The following is a 16,997-nucleotide window of genomic DNA, read 5'->3' on the forward strand; positions in this document are numbered from 1 at the left end:
AGGCTTTATCTAAGCATGATTTCAATCCATTTTCGAAAAAATTATAAAATTACAGTATCTAGTTATAGTATACAAACGTTATTCTATTGTTCAATAGTAAATTGGAAATTAAGAATTAGATACATCATAACTTAATAACGAATCATACCGTGTGCTATAGCTGGTTCGTCCTCAAACATTCGTCTGTGGGTCGATTAAGAAAAATCAAAATTGGTCGAACCCAATGTCAAAATCTTTAATGAGTATATGCAGTACCACAATAATTCGCTTAGTTTCATAAATTTTAACATTTTCAAGATCATTATTGAGCAAATCCATCGAATATACAGAGTCGGAAACAGCAGGGAGAATTTTTCACCAGACTGTGTGATAAGCATGTTGATATCGACTCCCCTACTTTTCTAGATAGTAACATGCTTTATGAATGCTCTTGTTTGTTTCCCTCTGTAGTAGTTAAGAAATGAAAAGAGTGAACTTCATAATGATAAATAGGGTGAGTAAATGCCAAATACTTTTCCCATTGAGATTACAATTGATTACCTTGTCGCTAAAACAAAGCGATGTAAGTCTTGATCAATCTGTCGAAACTCTTATCAGCTGATCTCTCAGCTGCCAACATCTTTTTACCGTAATCGTGATATTGGAATCAAGCCCTTAAATGCAAAACGAACTGCGGTACATGAACACCGTTAGTTGGAGACAGAAGTTTGATACTATCGAGAAAAAGAAAGACAATTGGGAAATCAAAATCGTAAAGCTAGCGACACAGTCTTCATTATGAAGTGCAATGCTGGTGAAGATCTAGGCTAGTGGCTGATGAGGAAATGTGAGTCGTTTCTCATGGTTTCCGACAACGATGAGTGTATTTGTAAGAACATGATTTATTTTAAACAAGTGTCATTATAATAAAATGCATTTCTATATATTTAATGTGTAAATATACTGAAGGACCGTACCTTCATTTTCCATTTCATATGTGATTCATGAAATGGGACGAAGATATTTTTACAGTTTAGCGAGATATCATGACGAGTTTTATAAGCAGACAAGGTAAGCAAATGATTTTCAAATCGTTTTTATCACATGATCAATTATTTTATATTACATATTGAAAAAACATAAACATTCTTCTTTAAAAGCACATCACATTCTGTTGTATCCTTACTGATAAAATCAGTTGGCATGTTCTATCTCTTTTGAGTGAGTGAAGGTGTGTTTCCCTTATTTACCATTTTACTGTGTTGTGTGAGTGAAGGTGTGTTTTCCTTATTTAACATTGTACAGTGTTGTGTGAGTGAAGGTGTGTTTCCTTATTTACCATTTTACTGTGTTGTGTGAGTGAAGGTGTGTTTTCCTTATTTAACATTGTACTGTGTTGTGTGAGTGAAGGTGTGTTTTCCTTATTTAACATTGTACTGTGTTGTGTGAGTGAAGGTGTGTTTTCCTTATTTAACATTGTACTGTGTTGTGTGAGTGAAGGTGTGTTTCCTTATTTACCATTGTACTGTGTTGTGTGAGTGAAGGTGTGTTTTCTTATTTACCATTGTACTGTGTTGTGTGAGTGAAGGTGTGTTTTCCTTATTTAACATTGTACTGTGTTGTGTGAGTGAAGGTGTGTTTTCCTTATTTAACATTGTACTGTGTTGTGTGAGTGAAGGTGTGTTTTCCTTATTTAACATTGTACAGTGTTGTGTGAGTGAAGGTGTGTTTCCTTATTTACCATTGTACTGTGTTGTGTGAGTGAAGGTGTGTTTCCTTATTTAACATTGTACTGTGTTGTGTGAGTGAAGGTGTGTTTTCCTTATTTAACATTGTACTGTGTTGTGTGAGTGAAGGTGTCCTTATTTCCATTGTACTGTGTTGTAACACTGTGTTGTGTGTGTTTCCTTATTTACATTGTACTGTGTTGTGTGAGTGAAGGTGTGTTTCCTTATTTACCATTGTACTGTGTTGTGTGAGTGAAGGTGTGTTTCCTTATTTACCATTGTACTGTGTTGTGTGAGTGAAGGTGTGTTTCCTTATTTACCATTGTACTGTGTTGTGTGAGTGAAGGTGTGTTTCCTTATTTACCATTGTACTGTGTTGTGTGAGTGAAGGTGTGTTTCCCTTATTTACCATTGTACTGTGTTGTGTGAGTGAAGGTGTGTTTCCTTATTTAACATTGTACTGTGTTGTGTGAGTGAAGGTGTGTTTCCTTATTTACCATTGTACTGTGTTGTGTGAGTGAAGGTGTGTTTCCTTATTTACCATTGTACTGTGTTGTGTGAGTGAAGGTGTGTTTCCTTATTTACCATTGTACTGTGTTGTGTGAGTGAAGGTGTGTTTCCTTATTTACCATTGTACTGTGTTGTGTGAGTGAAGGTGTGTTTCCTTATTTACCATTGTACTGTGTTGTGTGAGTGAAGGTGTGTTTTCTTATTTACCATTGTACTGTGTTGTGTGAGGTGTGAACTGTGTTGTGTGAGTGAAGGTGTGTTTTCCTTATTTAACATTGTACTGTGTTGTGTGAGTGAAGGTGTGTTTCCTTATTTACCATTGTACTGTGTTGTGTGAGTGAAGGTGTGTTTCCTTATTTACCATTGTACTGTGTTGTGTGAGTGAAGGTGTGTTTCCTTATTTACCATTGTACTGTGTTGTGTGAGTGAAGGTGTGTTTCCTTATTTACCATTGTACTGTGTTGTGTGAGTGAAGGTGTGTTTCCTTATTTACCATTGTACTGTGTTGTGTGAGTGAAGGTGTGTTTCCTTATTTACCATTGTACTGTGTTGTGTGAGTGAAGGTGTGTTTTCCTTATTTAACATTGTACTGTGTTGTGTGAGTGAAGGTGTGTTTCCTTATTTACCATTTTACTGTGTTGTGTGAGTGAAGGTATGTTTCCCATATTTACCATTGCAATGTGTTGTGTAAGTGAAGGTGTGTTTCCCTTATTTACCATTGTACTGTGTTGTGTGAGTGAAGGTGTGTTTCCTTATTTACCATTGTACTGTGTTGTGTGAGTGAAGGTGTGTTTCCTTATTTAACATTGTACTGTGTTGTGTGAGTGAAGGTGTGTTTCCATTTATTTACCATTGTACTGTGTTGTGTGAGTGTGTGTTTCCTTATTTAACATTGTACTGTGTTGTGTGAGTGAAGGTGTGTTTTCCTTATTTACCATTGTACTGTGTTGTGTGAGTGAAGGTGTGTTTCCTTATTTAACATTGTACTGTGTGGTGTGAGTGAAGGTGTGTTTTCTTATTTACCATTGTACTGTGTTGTGTGAGTGAAGGTGTGTTTCCCTTACTGTGTTGTGTTACCATTGTACTGTGTTGTGTGAGTGAAGGTGTGTTTCCTTATTTACCATTGTACTGTGTTGTGTGAGTGAAGGTGTGTTTCCTTATTTACCATTGTACTGTGTTGTGTGAGTGATGTTGTGTGAGTGAAGGTGTGTTTCCTTATTTAACATTGTACTGTGTTGTGTGAGTGAAGGTGTGTTTCCCTTATTTACCATTGTACTGTGTTGTGTGAGTGAAGGTGTGTTTCCTTATTTACCATTGTACTGTGTTGTGTGAGTGAAGGTGTGTTTCCTTATTTACCATTGTACTGTGTTGTGTGAGTGAAGGTGTGTTTCCTTATTTACCATTGTACTGTGTTGTGTGAGTGAAGGTGTGTTTTCCTTATTTACCATTGTACTGTGTTGTGTGAGTGAAGGTGTGTTTCCTTATTTACCATTGTACTGTGTTGTGTGAGTGAAGGTGTGTTTCCTTATTTACCATTGTACTGTGTTGTGTGAGTGAAGGTGTGTTTCCTTATTTACCATTGTACTGTGTTGTGTGAGTGAAGGTGTGTTTCCTTATTTAACATTGTACTGTGTTGTGTGAGTGAAGGTGTGTTTCCTTATTTACCATTGTACTGTGTTGTGTGAGTGAAGGTGTGTTTCCCTTATTTACCATTGTACTGTGTTGTGTGAGTGAAGGTGTGTTTCCCTTATTTACCATTGTACTGTGTTGTGTGAGTGAAGGTGTGTTTTCTTATTTACCATAGTCCTGTGTTGTGTGAGTGAAGGTGTGTTTCCCTTATTTACCATTGTACTGTGTTGTGTGAGTGAAGGTGTGTTTCCTTATTTACCATTGTACTGTGTTGTGTGAGTGAAGGTGTGTTTCCTTATTTAACATTGTACTGTGTTGTGAGTGTAGGTGTGTTTTCCTTATTTACCATTGTACTGTGATGTGTGAGTGAAGGTGTGTCCAGATCCGAAGGGTAACTTTTCCTGCATTTTGAATCGTGATGGAGAAAGACAAAACGGTTTTGTGATACTCAAGGACATGCACAGGGAAAGTGGTATCCAGACCGAAATGACAAACTCAAGACGAGATGTCAATCAAAGCTGTGTTAGATAAAGTTATGTTCCGGGGTGAAAAAAGAAAAAGTGCAATGGTTATGAGATTTCCTAAAATGACGACGTACATATTCTGTCAGATCCGAAGGGTAGTAGTAAAGAGGAGTTGTCAGTCGGAGACATACGGGTGGTTGGTTTATATAGGAAGGGACAATTACAGGAATTATGGGAAATAATCGTCAGACAGGGAGAGATGTATTGGGGGCTAGACATCAGGCATAAAGAAGGTTAAAGACATAGAGTAACGGAGACACTTGTCCTCCCCAGACGAGTTAATAGGTGGGATCTTTCTCACTAAGGTACATGTTGACTCCTGCAAATAGATTATAAAGCAGAAATTGTCTTGGTATTATATCCTGACAACAACTTGTTAAATCCTTTACTCACGTGTCATGAACGTTCAAAATAATTGTTTCTCGTGTTTTTTTCTGATACATATTCCATCCATTCAGGTAATGCTTTTTAAAATATTTCCGAAATTAGTTACATTGACTTATAAAAAATAAAGTGACTGGGTTGCCTCTAAGTTTTCTTCTTCTTTTAGAATGTGTTTTTTTTCTGCTTTTAACACTGCAATGCCATTTTCCATGAAGAAATACAAAACACTCTGTAGTATATCTACCGTAATGATTTTATTTTATAAGTTTCACAACTAATAGTCGTTTTAACAATGATAACAACATAGTTTAAGACGAATCCTAGAAGAACGAAACAAATGTATGATGTAGCATCACTGACGAGTCCTACAGGGACCAAACAAATGTATGATGTAGCATCACTGACGAGTCCTACAGGGACCAAACAAATGTATGATGTAGCATCACTGACGAGTCTTACAGGGACCAAACAAATGTATGATGTAGCATCACTGACGAGTCTTACAGGGACCAAACAGCTGTATGATGTAGCATCACTGACGAGTCCTAGAGGGACAAAACAAATGTATGATGTAGCATCACTGACGAGTTCTAGAGGGACGAAAAACTGTATGATGTAGCATCACTGACGAGTTCTAGAGGGACGAAAAACTGTATGATGTAGCATCACTGACGAGTCCTAGAAGGACGAAAAACTGTATGATGTAGCATCACTGACGAGTTCTAGAGGGACGAAAAACTGTATGATGTAGCATCACTGACGAGTCCTAGAGGGACGAAAAACTGTATGATGTAGCATCTCTAAAGAGTTCTAGAGGGACGAAAAACTGTATGATGTAGCATCTCTAAAGAGTTCTAGAGGGACGAAATAAATGTATGATGTAGCATCACTGACGAGTTCTAGAGGGACGAAAAACTGTATGATGTAGCATCACTGACGAGTCCTAGAGGGACGAAAAACTGTATGATGTAGCATCTCTAAAGAGTTCTAGAGGGACGAAAAACTGTATGATGTAGCATCTCTAAAGAGTTCTAGAGGGACGAAATAAATGTATGATGTAGCATCACTGACGAGTCCTAGAGGGACGAAAAACTGTATGATGTAGCATCTCTAAAGAGTTCTAGAGGGACGAAATAAATGTATGATGTAGCATCACTGACGAGTCCTAGAGGGACGAAAAACTGTATGATGTAGAATCTCTAAAGAGTCCTAGAGGGACGAAAAACTGTATGATGTAGCATCTCTAAAGAGTTCTAGAGGGACGAAATAAATGTATGATGTAGCATCTCTAAAGAGTTGTAGAGGGACGAAATAAATGTATGATGTAGCATCACTGAAGAGTCCTAGAGGGACGAAAAACTGTATGATGTAGCATCTCTAAAAAGTTCTAGAGGGACGAAATAAAGGTATGATGCAATGTAATTCATTATTTGGCTTTATTCTGTCCTATCTAGGTATGTATTAAAAGATGGCATTCCCTTGTGTGTATTTTGAATACAATCTTTGCAATTAAATATCATTATTGTCAGCCGTTAAACATTGCTAATGTCAATAATCATCTAACAGTCACTTTAGATGGGGTCTCATTGTGGTCATTGAATCTTAAGTAAACATTTCCCCGCATTTAAAGCTCTTCAAAACCATTGACGTTAACCGGCAATATGAAAATAATGGCCACCAATTTACATTATGACATATACTTAAAATATGACAATAATTGTCACCAATTGATATTATATAACAACAATGGTAACCAATTAACATTATGACATATACTTACAATATGACAACAATGGTCACTAATTAACATTATGACATATACTAACAATATGACAACAATGGTCACAAATTAACATTATGACATATATATACTTTTTTTATTTACACACTTTAGGACAATAGGAATGGTCATGTGACTACAATATTGGGATACCGGTCACTTGTCAGTATATGTTATTATTCTCTAATAAGTACTTTAAAACGTTTTGCTATTGACTAACAGATGTCTACTACATTACCTAATGTACAACACATAGAATTGACAGTATTGTTACAATAGGAGCCATCTCACCTTTCTTCCATAAAGCAACACCTCTTGTTACTAAATATTCTAGCATCTCACATCTTTTTAGGGTTGATTTGCCACAATGTTATGTTTCAGGCTGTAGTATTTAATAGAAATTCAATACATATCAAGTTTTGAACAGCGATCGAGGTAAACAAAGTTCTTAACCTGGTGCCGAATCTTAGCTCGTTTTATCTGTTCACTAAAACACTAATTACTGAAGTTGGTCAGTATGCTCTGCCCCTGTCCGATTCATTTGACTATCCTATGATTTTCTCTACGTTAACCGATAAACTACTATATTAAATTTACTTAATTTGGCGCAATGAATTTCTAGAGCATTATCACATAACTTTGCGTTTCCACTGTAATATACACGTCATACTTACAGAAACTGTAGTTAGAGAAATAATATCTTAACGCATTACTTTCAGCCAGAAAATAGCGAAAATAACATTACCGTTAAAATGCGTACGTTTGCAGTACTTTGTCAGGATATTCTAACTCTCGATGAATACACTATTGAGTAAGATAAATAGAATCGGAGTCTCTACCAATGAACTACTCCGAGATTTCTACCTGCTGACAAATAAAATGCACAGAGTTTGATACCTGGAAGTAAATAAACAGTTATTCAAGACTGAATAAATATTCTTCTTTCCGTGAACCAAATTAATATGTGACGTTTCGACGGCTGTTCTTTCATCTTGTGTCAAGGATTATGTAGAATACAGAACCCTTTAAATATCAGTCATGATGTTCTCTCTGAATAATAATAAACCATTCTACCTGTGCTTTCTATCTTAAGTCTGTCCTACGTGGATATTGCACTCAACCTACCCATTTTAAGCCGAATGGACATTATTTTTAAGATATCAAACTCATAAGACGACAACACGTTCTGTTATTCACAATCCATTGATTTACACAATAAATGATGTTGATATTCGTTGTATCACATGTTAAATTATAAGTGAGATGGTAACTCTTCCAGTGAGAACTGATGACATGGAACGCGGTATCAATTAGATAGGGCCCGAATATGTAAAAATTATAGATATACAATTGAACAAACAGACGCGACCTTTTTAGATCTTATAACACTGATTCTCGATGCATTATATAAAAATGTTTACTAATCCTTACTGGTTCATATGTTCTCGTTTTATTTGGACTTCTATACTTCAAGAAGTTTTCCACGCATTAAATCTTAAAAGTTACGAAAACTGAAATTGCATCAGGACTGTTGGGACACTATAAAAGCGCAACAGGAACAGTGTCATAACGCCACACAACCTATACATGTACAGCAGTGTCATAACACAACACAACATACACATGTACAGCAGTGTCATAACACAACACAACATACACATGTACAGCATTGCTATAACACAACACAACATACACATGTACACCAGTGTCATAACACAACACAACATACACATGTACAGCATTGCTATTACACAACACAACCTATACATGTACAGCAGTGTCATAACACCACACAACCTATACATGTACAGTAGTGTCATAACACAACACAACCTATACACGTACAGCAGTGTCATAACACAACACAACATACACATGTACAGCATTGCTATAATACAACACAACATACACATGTACACCAGTGTCATAACACAACACAACATACACATGTACAGCATTGCTATTACACAACACAACCTATACATGTACAGTAGTGTCATAACACCACACAACCTATACATGTACAGTAGTGTCATAACACAACACAACCTATACACGTACAGTAGTGTCATAACACAATCTATATATGTACAGCAGTGTCATAACACAACCTATACATGCACAGCAGTGTCATAACACAACACAACCTATACACGTACAGCAGTGTCATAACACAACACAACATACACATGTACAGCAGTGTCATAACACAACACAATCTATACATGTACAGCAGTGTCATAACACAACACAATCTATACATGTACAGCAGTGTCATAACACAACACAATCTATACATGTACAGCAGTGTCATAACACAACACAATCTATACATGTACAGTAGTGTCATAACACAACCTATATATGTACAACAGTGTCATAACACAACCTATACATGTACAGCAGTGTCATAACACAACACAATCTATACATGTACAGTAGTGTCATAACACAACCTATATATGTACAACAGTGTCATAACACAACCTATACATGTACAACAGTGTCATAACACAACCTATACATGTACAGCAGTGTCATAACACAACACAACAATAATTTATTTTTGTAATACATGTATTATTCTGGACTTCTATGTTTTCTGCTTGGTTACAATGGGATGCATGTCTTGCTCGTTCGATGAAGTGCTAGTAATCCCTCGCCTAATAACGAGATAACATGGTCTTTATGTGGTGTTAGTGTTTAGTAAGTAAAGGTCACGGTAACAATAGGGTGTCAAAGAACACACGGAATCAGCCGTGCCCTGCGGCGTGATGCATATCCCAACACCTCCAGTAAGTGAGGAATTACTATTGCCTTCCGGTACCTGGGCCGCTAGCAATATTCAGCCAAAACTTTGCTATCCTTTTCAGTGGTGTAGCTGGTGCCAAGTCCTATCAGTAATGTCAGAAAAAATGAAAAAAATATTTCTACGTGGACATGTAGTGACGACTTTTCCAAGTCTTCTGTCAGCCGGTCGACATGCTACATTTGTTTACACCGGAATACCCTGGTGTCAATACCACGTGACCAGCTTCGTTTGCAGCATGCGTTTTTCGCGCATGCTTGAAAGCCTCCCCCGATCGCGCGAGCTTTGAGGAGATTAAGTGCAGATTTAGTTTGACATGCGGTACTAGCCTTGCAGCCGGAAGAAACTATAAAGCATGTATAGGGGTTTCGCGCCACCACGTAATGAATGAAAACAGATCATTGACTGCTAACGGTGCAGTAGCCCGCTGACGATCACTCAGTACGCCAGTCTTTAAAAACTTGGTCCGCCCTGATCAAACCACAAGTCTAATACAAGTAGAATTAGGATAATAGCAGGAATGCTAATATCAATTTGTGCAATACGACTCGAGGTGCAACCACAAGAAAATATTGCTGCATGTTGTCAATAGGAAGTAATGGGAAGACATGACAGCATTTCCTCTTTTGTAATACTTAGTCAAGTTCTTGCGGTTAAAAAATGCATTTGCTTCATCATTTGGAGAACGATTGAACGGAAGAGGAAGATCACGTTATCGGCACAGTCTAGAAAATTTCTAAAAGCATAATATTTTCAAGTGTGAGAACAACTATATATCCTTCAGGCCGACCATATAAATAAGTTAACGCTGAAAGTGTTTGGATTAGCTAGCGTCTTTTGATTGACTGCAACCGTAATTAGATATCAAATTGAAGTTTTAGAATTTCTAAAACATGAAATGTAGGATTTTCTTCAACTTTGACTTGTGACGGTCGTGGGTCACACAGATTATGATCGGGTCAGATCGATAAAAAGGGATTGTTCGTAGGCGAACCTGTAGACATCGATAATGAAACAATACAAATGCGAAATCGGAAGTAAATGTTGAGTATAGAATGAAAATAAAAATATGTTTAAAACGTATCATGCAGAGGTAAACTTGTTCACCTTTAGTGAGTGCTACAAGGCCACCTTCTGCAGGTTATATTGAGCACGGATGCGTATTGACAGTATCTAAATAAACTAACATCCGAGGCCTCTCTTATATACACAAGCCGAGGGAAATTACGACAATCGAATAAAGTAATGTATATGGAATATGTTAAAAGGAAAATGGAAACATTTTCATTTCTTTAACAATCCATTCCATTGTAGAAATCATGTCAATGAGACAGACAATATGTAAGATAATAGTTGTCACAGGAAGTCAGATAGAAAATCAATTAAACGTCCTTGATATTTCAATATTCATACATGACGATTATGAGCTTCCAATTTGTCTCTGCTCAGTGGTGTCCATGGTGGGTACACACGATTACGTACGTAGACCAAGATGTAATACGTTTGCTTTACTGTGTATTTGATGAGCCAAGATATCTTCATACGAGGAAAAAACAAACTACGTTTTGTTGTTGTGTTTAAATTGTATAAAAATAATTTAAAATGTTAATAGATTAGTTTTCTTTTTCTTATATCAATTTTCATTATCATGACGTCATAACTGACCCTAGCTCAATCAGTAATTTGTCAGATCTTCGTTAGTATTTGTTAATATTCTGATGAATCTTTGATAATTACAGCTTGTTTGGATTGTTTTATTAGTGTTTAACAAAATCGTCAACAATTTTACCTTTAGAATATTGTGTATAGTATATTAAAATACTGTTTAAACGATAGGAAAATATTTCAGTTAAACATTCAATACATACATGTATCAACGAGTTTAAAAGAAGTGGACTCGCTTCGTTGGGAATGGAATATTAACGAGGGGAATGGTAATTTTACCTAATGTAATGACACATATTTTCAAAACTTCTGGCCATAACGACTGTCCATCACAATTAAGAAAAGAAAACAAATTCATTTTAGATTATGGCTAATTGACGACTGACCAGCAACTTTTGCACTTATACTTATAGAAAAGGTGTCTAGTATTTCTTTTCTACATAGTCTACGGCCCTGGTTTAACGTTTCTTCTCTTTATAGTACCTTTTTCCATCTCCCATATACAAGCAGTCTTTTTTTCAAGAATTCTCAGGTTTTTGCCGTTCATCAGATTTTTTTTTTAAATCCAATATATATATATATATTTTTTTTTTTCAAAATTCCCAAAGACTTTCTAATCTACTTCCACATAGAAATTATAATCTACTCTTCTTAGAGACTTTTACATCACAGAAGTCGTCTTCAACTCCGTAACAGTTCACTAATTTCCAAAAGGTCTTCTTTTCCTCACTCGAGCAACATCTCTAATTCTTCTGACATCCCGTCTGTCTCCCCATAGCCTTTCTTCTGTACTTACTAAACAACGGTCCTTCTTTATTCTACCACGGAATTTTCTCTCTGTTCATTTTCTTCTGTGACTCAAAAGTTTTTCTTTGTCCCTCAATACACACATCCTGCCATTTTCTTCCCTAAAAGCATTACTTTTCTCTGCATTCCTATATCCAGCTCTCCCGTTTCCCAAAACAGTATTAATTTTCTACAGATCATTCTCTTCCCCACCCCTAAGAGAAACAAACATCTACCTGTATTTGTGTTAAGATCTTTTAACTTTATTCAGTTTGAACATATGAAGTGAAAAATATCTACAGTAAAGTTTTTAGGTCACCTAAGTATGTTACGTTGTCCACGTCCATGTTTTATGTCTGTAACCATTTGATGTTTTCTTCTCCAAACACAGCCTCACCACAGAAGCATGTGATAAGCAGGGATCGAAGGCATACCAAAACAAAAGGGAAGGCACCACAAACCATCATTCATTTCAAAAAGAAGATTTTTTTCATCCTTCCGTTATATGAGCACAACATGCAATCATAGTTCCTGGCCAATCATTATTATCCATATCACTACCAAGGAAAGCCCTTATGGTAAAAAGCGGTAATTAAAATAATTTATCATTTCTTCTTGAACATTCGTTTTTATTTGAGTGACTATCTATTATGCCTCATCTATTTCCCTTTCATCATTTTAATGCATAACGATATATAGAATTTGTGGGAACACAATTCGTGCGCGTGGTCAGGGCGCGTGCAGGAGAGAAATCGTGTCCGGTCGTAGTATTTCGGTTGTGGTTTTGGGAGGTCGCAGAAGATATTTGGAAAGAGATAAATATAGAGGACAGCTCAACGCCCTGCTATTAGAGGCAGTCACCAATATGGATTCCTGAACAACAACATTTGGATGTATAATTTGATATCAGAAAAAAGCAGTACGATCGTGGTGAAACCAAACCACCACACATTATCTCCTCGGGTCCCACCCAATAATTGGACAGTAAAATTAGACGTAACAATCCTGTGCTGGATGCATTATGTAGTGATTACGTATTCCACTCCGGCCATGACTGCCTCTTGTACAGCAGTAATGATGCACAACCCAAGTGCTGTCCGTTATTAGAGCGAAAATCGAGGGGACTATTACATTGAATAAAGGCTTTCAGGACAATTAATCATTGCTATATTTCTATAATATGGGTAATTATGGAAACAAATAAGCACTGAGATAGCAATCTCCAACCTCTGGTCGTAAGGTGGTAGGATTACGGCTGTTCGGTATGGCTCGTGTTTCATCCCGTCTAGACATAATCACAAAACTGCAGTGCAAGAAATGTACATCGCATAGGCACAGAATTTTTGGGGCATTTTAAAGGTCGGTCGTAAAATACGGGAACTTTTTTAATGCCCGTCTTCTATTGCAATGTTGACTGACAATTATTATGACACAAAATGCTACGATGCAAAATAAATGCGGCAAAACCTGGTATTTTGTATCAACATCTGCAAAACTTCCTCGCGCCCTCCTTTATTTCTATTGTACCGCCCCCTCGTTCGTCACCCGTGTACTTTTTAACACTGATTATATTCCTGATCAGAAAAGGATTTGGTGTAACATATGCACATAATATGGCAATATTTGTTTGAAACAATCGTTTTCTTTTGTCCAGTCCATTTTTACGATTGTACAGTGAGAAGCTACGTGTCGCCGAATGATAAATTATGGTAAGATAGACACGAAACAGTTGGGGAAGTGTCAAACATTTTCTCAACGATCATTTTATTTGTTATAGTATCAACGGCAATTGCTATTCAACGCTGGGTTTTGAGTTACGTTAAGAGATATCATGACGTTTGTATTTGGTCATAGAATCTTGACTTTCGGTACTTCTCGGAGGTGTGAGATACTCCACTGAAACTTGTGACTCTAACCCGTCTATATCATTATGTTGCTGAAGAACGTAACTCATTCAATTGTGCTTGTATATATATATATGTACGATTGCCGTATTTGCTTCTGAAAATTGCCTGTAATCCAGGAACGTCTAGTTTTACATTATTATTTCATTATTAGTTCAATCTTTTTTCGCGCTTTCCCAAAGTTCATCCTGACCACATCAACACATCAAACATTCACCTTATTTGAAAAAGACCGCAACAATCACCACTAGAACTGAGGCGAAGACAGCCCAGTAAACAAGTGGTTTGCGGTGTTTGTGGAAGTGATAGTTATCACTGGAAAAAAAAGTAAGGTTAAAATTTGCCATCTCCAGAATTCATTCACCAATAACATAAAAAAAATAAAGTTTTGAAGAATACTTCTGTTGCTGCATTAGCATTTAGTAGAATATGTAGCAAGAATGAATATTGTGATAACCCATAAAACGACTACATTGTCCACATCGACAATGTATGACTCGCATTACAAAACGGCAGCATCATATAAATTATGGAACCATTAAAGGTATTTAGTTGAAAATGTGAGATAAATTAGTGAACCGTACGTAATTATCCCTTAGGTCATGCTAATTATACGTGGTTCATATTGCCCTATATTAGATATACAATTTTGTCGTTATACTTACAAATTAATACGTCCTTAGTTTACCATAGCATATCATAAACTCATAATATTATCATACTAATGACCTTTTTAACACAGATGCTGCCAGAAAGGCAAAGGTTTTGCCCTCATGCTGTGTTGTTACGCGTGTAACCCATGCTTTCGTCCCAGACTTAACCTCACAATCGTTTTGCCCCAGACTCTACCTAGTGCTTCCATCTGTTGAGGTATTGGATAATCAAGGTGGTAAACCTATCTATACCTACACTACAATATACACGAGTCTCCAGCAGTGCGAGATTGATTTTCTACTGTACCACAGTTACTTCCCTCTTCACGGCTTCTTTTGTCCCGGACACGCATCAAATATACATACCCAGCGTCCCTCACATGTTATAAAACCCACGAATCCTGGTCCTGTCTGCGCTTGTCAGAAACGTTTCAAAGCAGGTTTAAATCTATTCAGTGCATTTAACAAAGAGCATAAATTTCTTGCTATTCTCATGCTTTTTATTTATTCCTCAGTCATCTGAAGGGAAAGAGGGCACTGTCTCGTTTTACTTCATTTTTTTTCTTTCCAAAACGAAACAAATTTCGGCTGTTTTCAGAATTAGATCATTGTTGATTTTATGCCCTAGGCATCAAATTCAATATTGAATTCAACCATTACTGAAATTCGCGATAAGAAACTTCGTGTTCCGATGTTAATCGAACATTCTTATGTATAATAATCTTTACTTTCTCTTTAACCTTTATTTTCATTTTGGAACGTGACATTGCGTGTACTTACCTGGACTGACCAAGACTTACATGGCAGGTGTCGTCAATTAAGCAGAAGACGCTCACCTGTTAGAAACAACTGACCTTAATATCTTTTTACTGTTTCAGAGTTATACCAGGAAATATTTCATAATCTTCCTTTAGATTTATCGAGCTTGAATTAAGATTCTATTTATTTTTTCTATGGTGTTGCTTTGCTGTCACCGAGGATTTTGAACTTCCGTGATTCCTGGACTTCATTATTACATATTTCTGTACTGAAGATAACAGTGACATGACACATAACTGACCAAGATCAATTCCGTGTCTAACATTTGACAAAGTGCTCATCTACACTATTAACATGGTGTACTGAGTATAGTAAGTTTTTGGATCTTGACCTGCCATAGATTCCCACTAAGGTAAATCATTAGAAGTGAACTATCTATTTCAGAAATCAGTTTACAGATGTATTCGTTTTGCGAGTTATTGCTTTGGAAAAATACATTTCATAATTCACGCCAATAAACTATAAATGACCAGATCTTTATAAAGTTGATGGCATGGTAAAAATCATTATAACGTTATTTCCTGTAAAGTATCATTTTGTGTCATTTTTGATTCTTGTAAGTTAATTTGTTTGACAGAAGACATGACGCTACACGCGGAACCGGAAATGGCGACATGTACCCACACTAGGAGGAGCAGCCTGGAATTATGTACACCTGCCATCAATGATTCGTGTCTATTCCATTTCTTCTGTCAACTCGTTGGCCCCCGTCGTCTCTTTTCCTCAAAGTGTTTCATATGCTAAACGAATTTTTTTTAAAGTTTGAAGTCATACAGTGTTTATAGAAAATTAAAACAACGTAATAACATCAACGAGAATACTTTTTGTATCAGTAAACAGCGTGTCTTTACAGATAACGTCATGTCATTTCGTTGATTAAGATTCGTGCTCGATATTTCCGTTGTAGATTATCGGGTTTATTTTTTGTTTGTAATGCCTAAAGGAATCGTATCCCCCGGGTTTCAACCATTTCTGATTAAATTACGTCTCATACCTATGTATCTAATTCATTATAAGAACGTTTTTAATATCTGACAACATCTGATGCAGCAATGTGTGACGTCATGTTGCAGTAAATTGACGATTTGGCGACATTAAAAGTGTGGTTTAAAGTCTCTGCTCTAGTCACGGCAAATAGGCTGTTAATCTATGGAGAAATATATATATATATATATATATATATATATATATATATAATGCTTTCATTTTGACGAGTATTCAAAGGCAATAACAACTCTTTATACACAACACATAGATGATACAATATTAACGGAAGTGACCAATAGTCATCGTGGTCTTACAGCCTCAGTAGAGTAGATCCCAGGGGTTTTACCGATCACGACATAAAATTCGAAGTGTGAATTAAATGATATATGCATTCATGTTTAGTATTTATATGATTGGTTATCACTTTGTCTAACTATAGCATGCAAAATCAACATTACACACAAGTATTTGCTGACTGATTTAAGTGATATATTGGTACAGCTTAATTATACAAAGGGAATCAAACCTGCGATCATCATCTGCACTAATAGTAATTGATTTACAACAAATCAATACATTGTATATGGATATAAAGTATGTTGGTATCTAACAACTTCATATTTACAAATGTCATCAACATTCAATATGTACTACTCATTACTATTAAATACTTACAAATATCATCAATATTCAATATATCGTCAATTTTCAATATGTACTATACTTTACTTTTAAATACTTACAAATACCATCAATATTCAACATCTACTAACCAATACTATTAAATACTTACAAATATCATCAATGTTTAATATGTACTATCCTTTAGTATTAAATACTT

The sequence above is a fragment of the Ylistrum balloti genome, unplaced genomic scaffold, assembly GCF_031769215.1.
Source record: "Ylistrum balloti isolate Yb309-2 unplaced genomic scaffold, AGI_CSIRO_Ybal_v1 Utg369800, whole genome shotgun sequence".
In the NCBI taxonomy this organism is placed as follows: domain Eukaryota; kingdom Metazoa; phylum Mollusca; class Bivalvia; order Pectinida; family Pectinidae; genus Ylistrum; species Ylistrum balloti.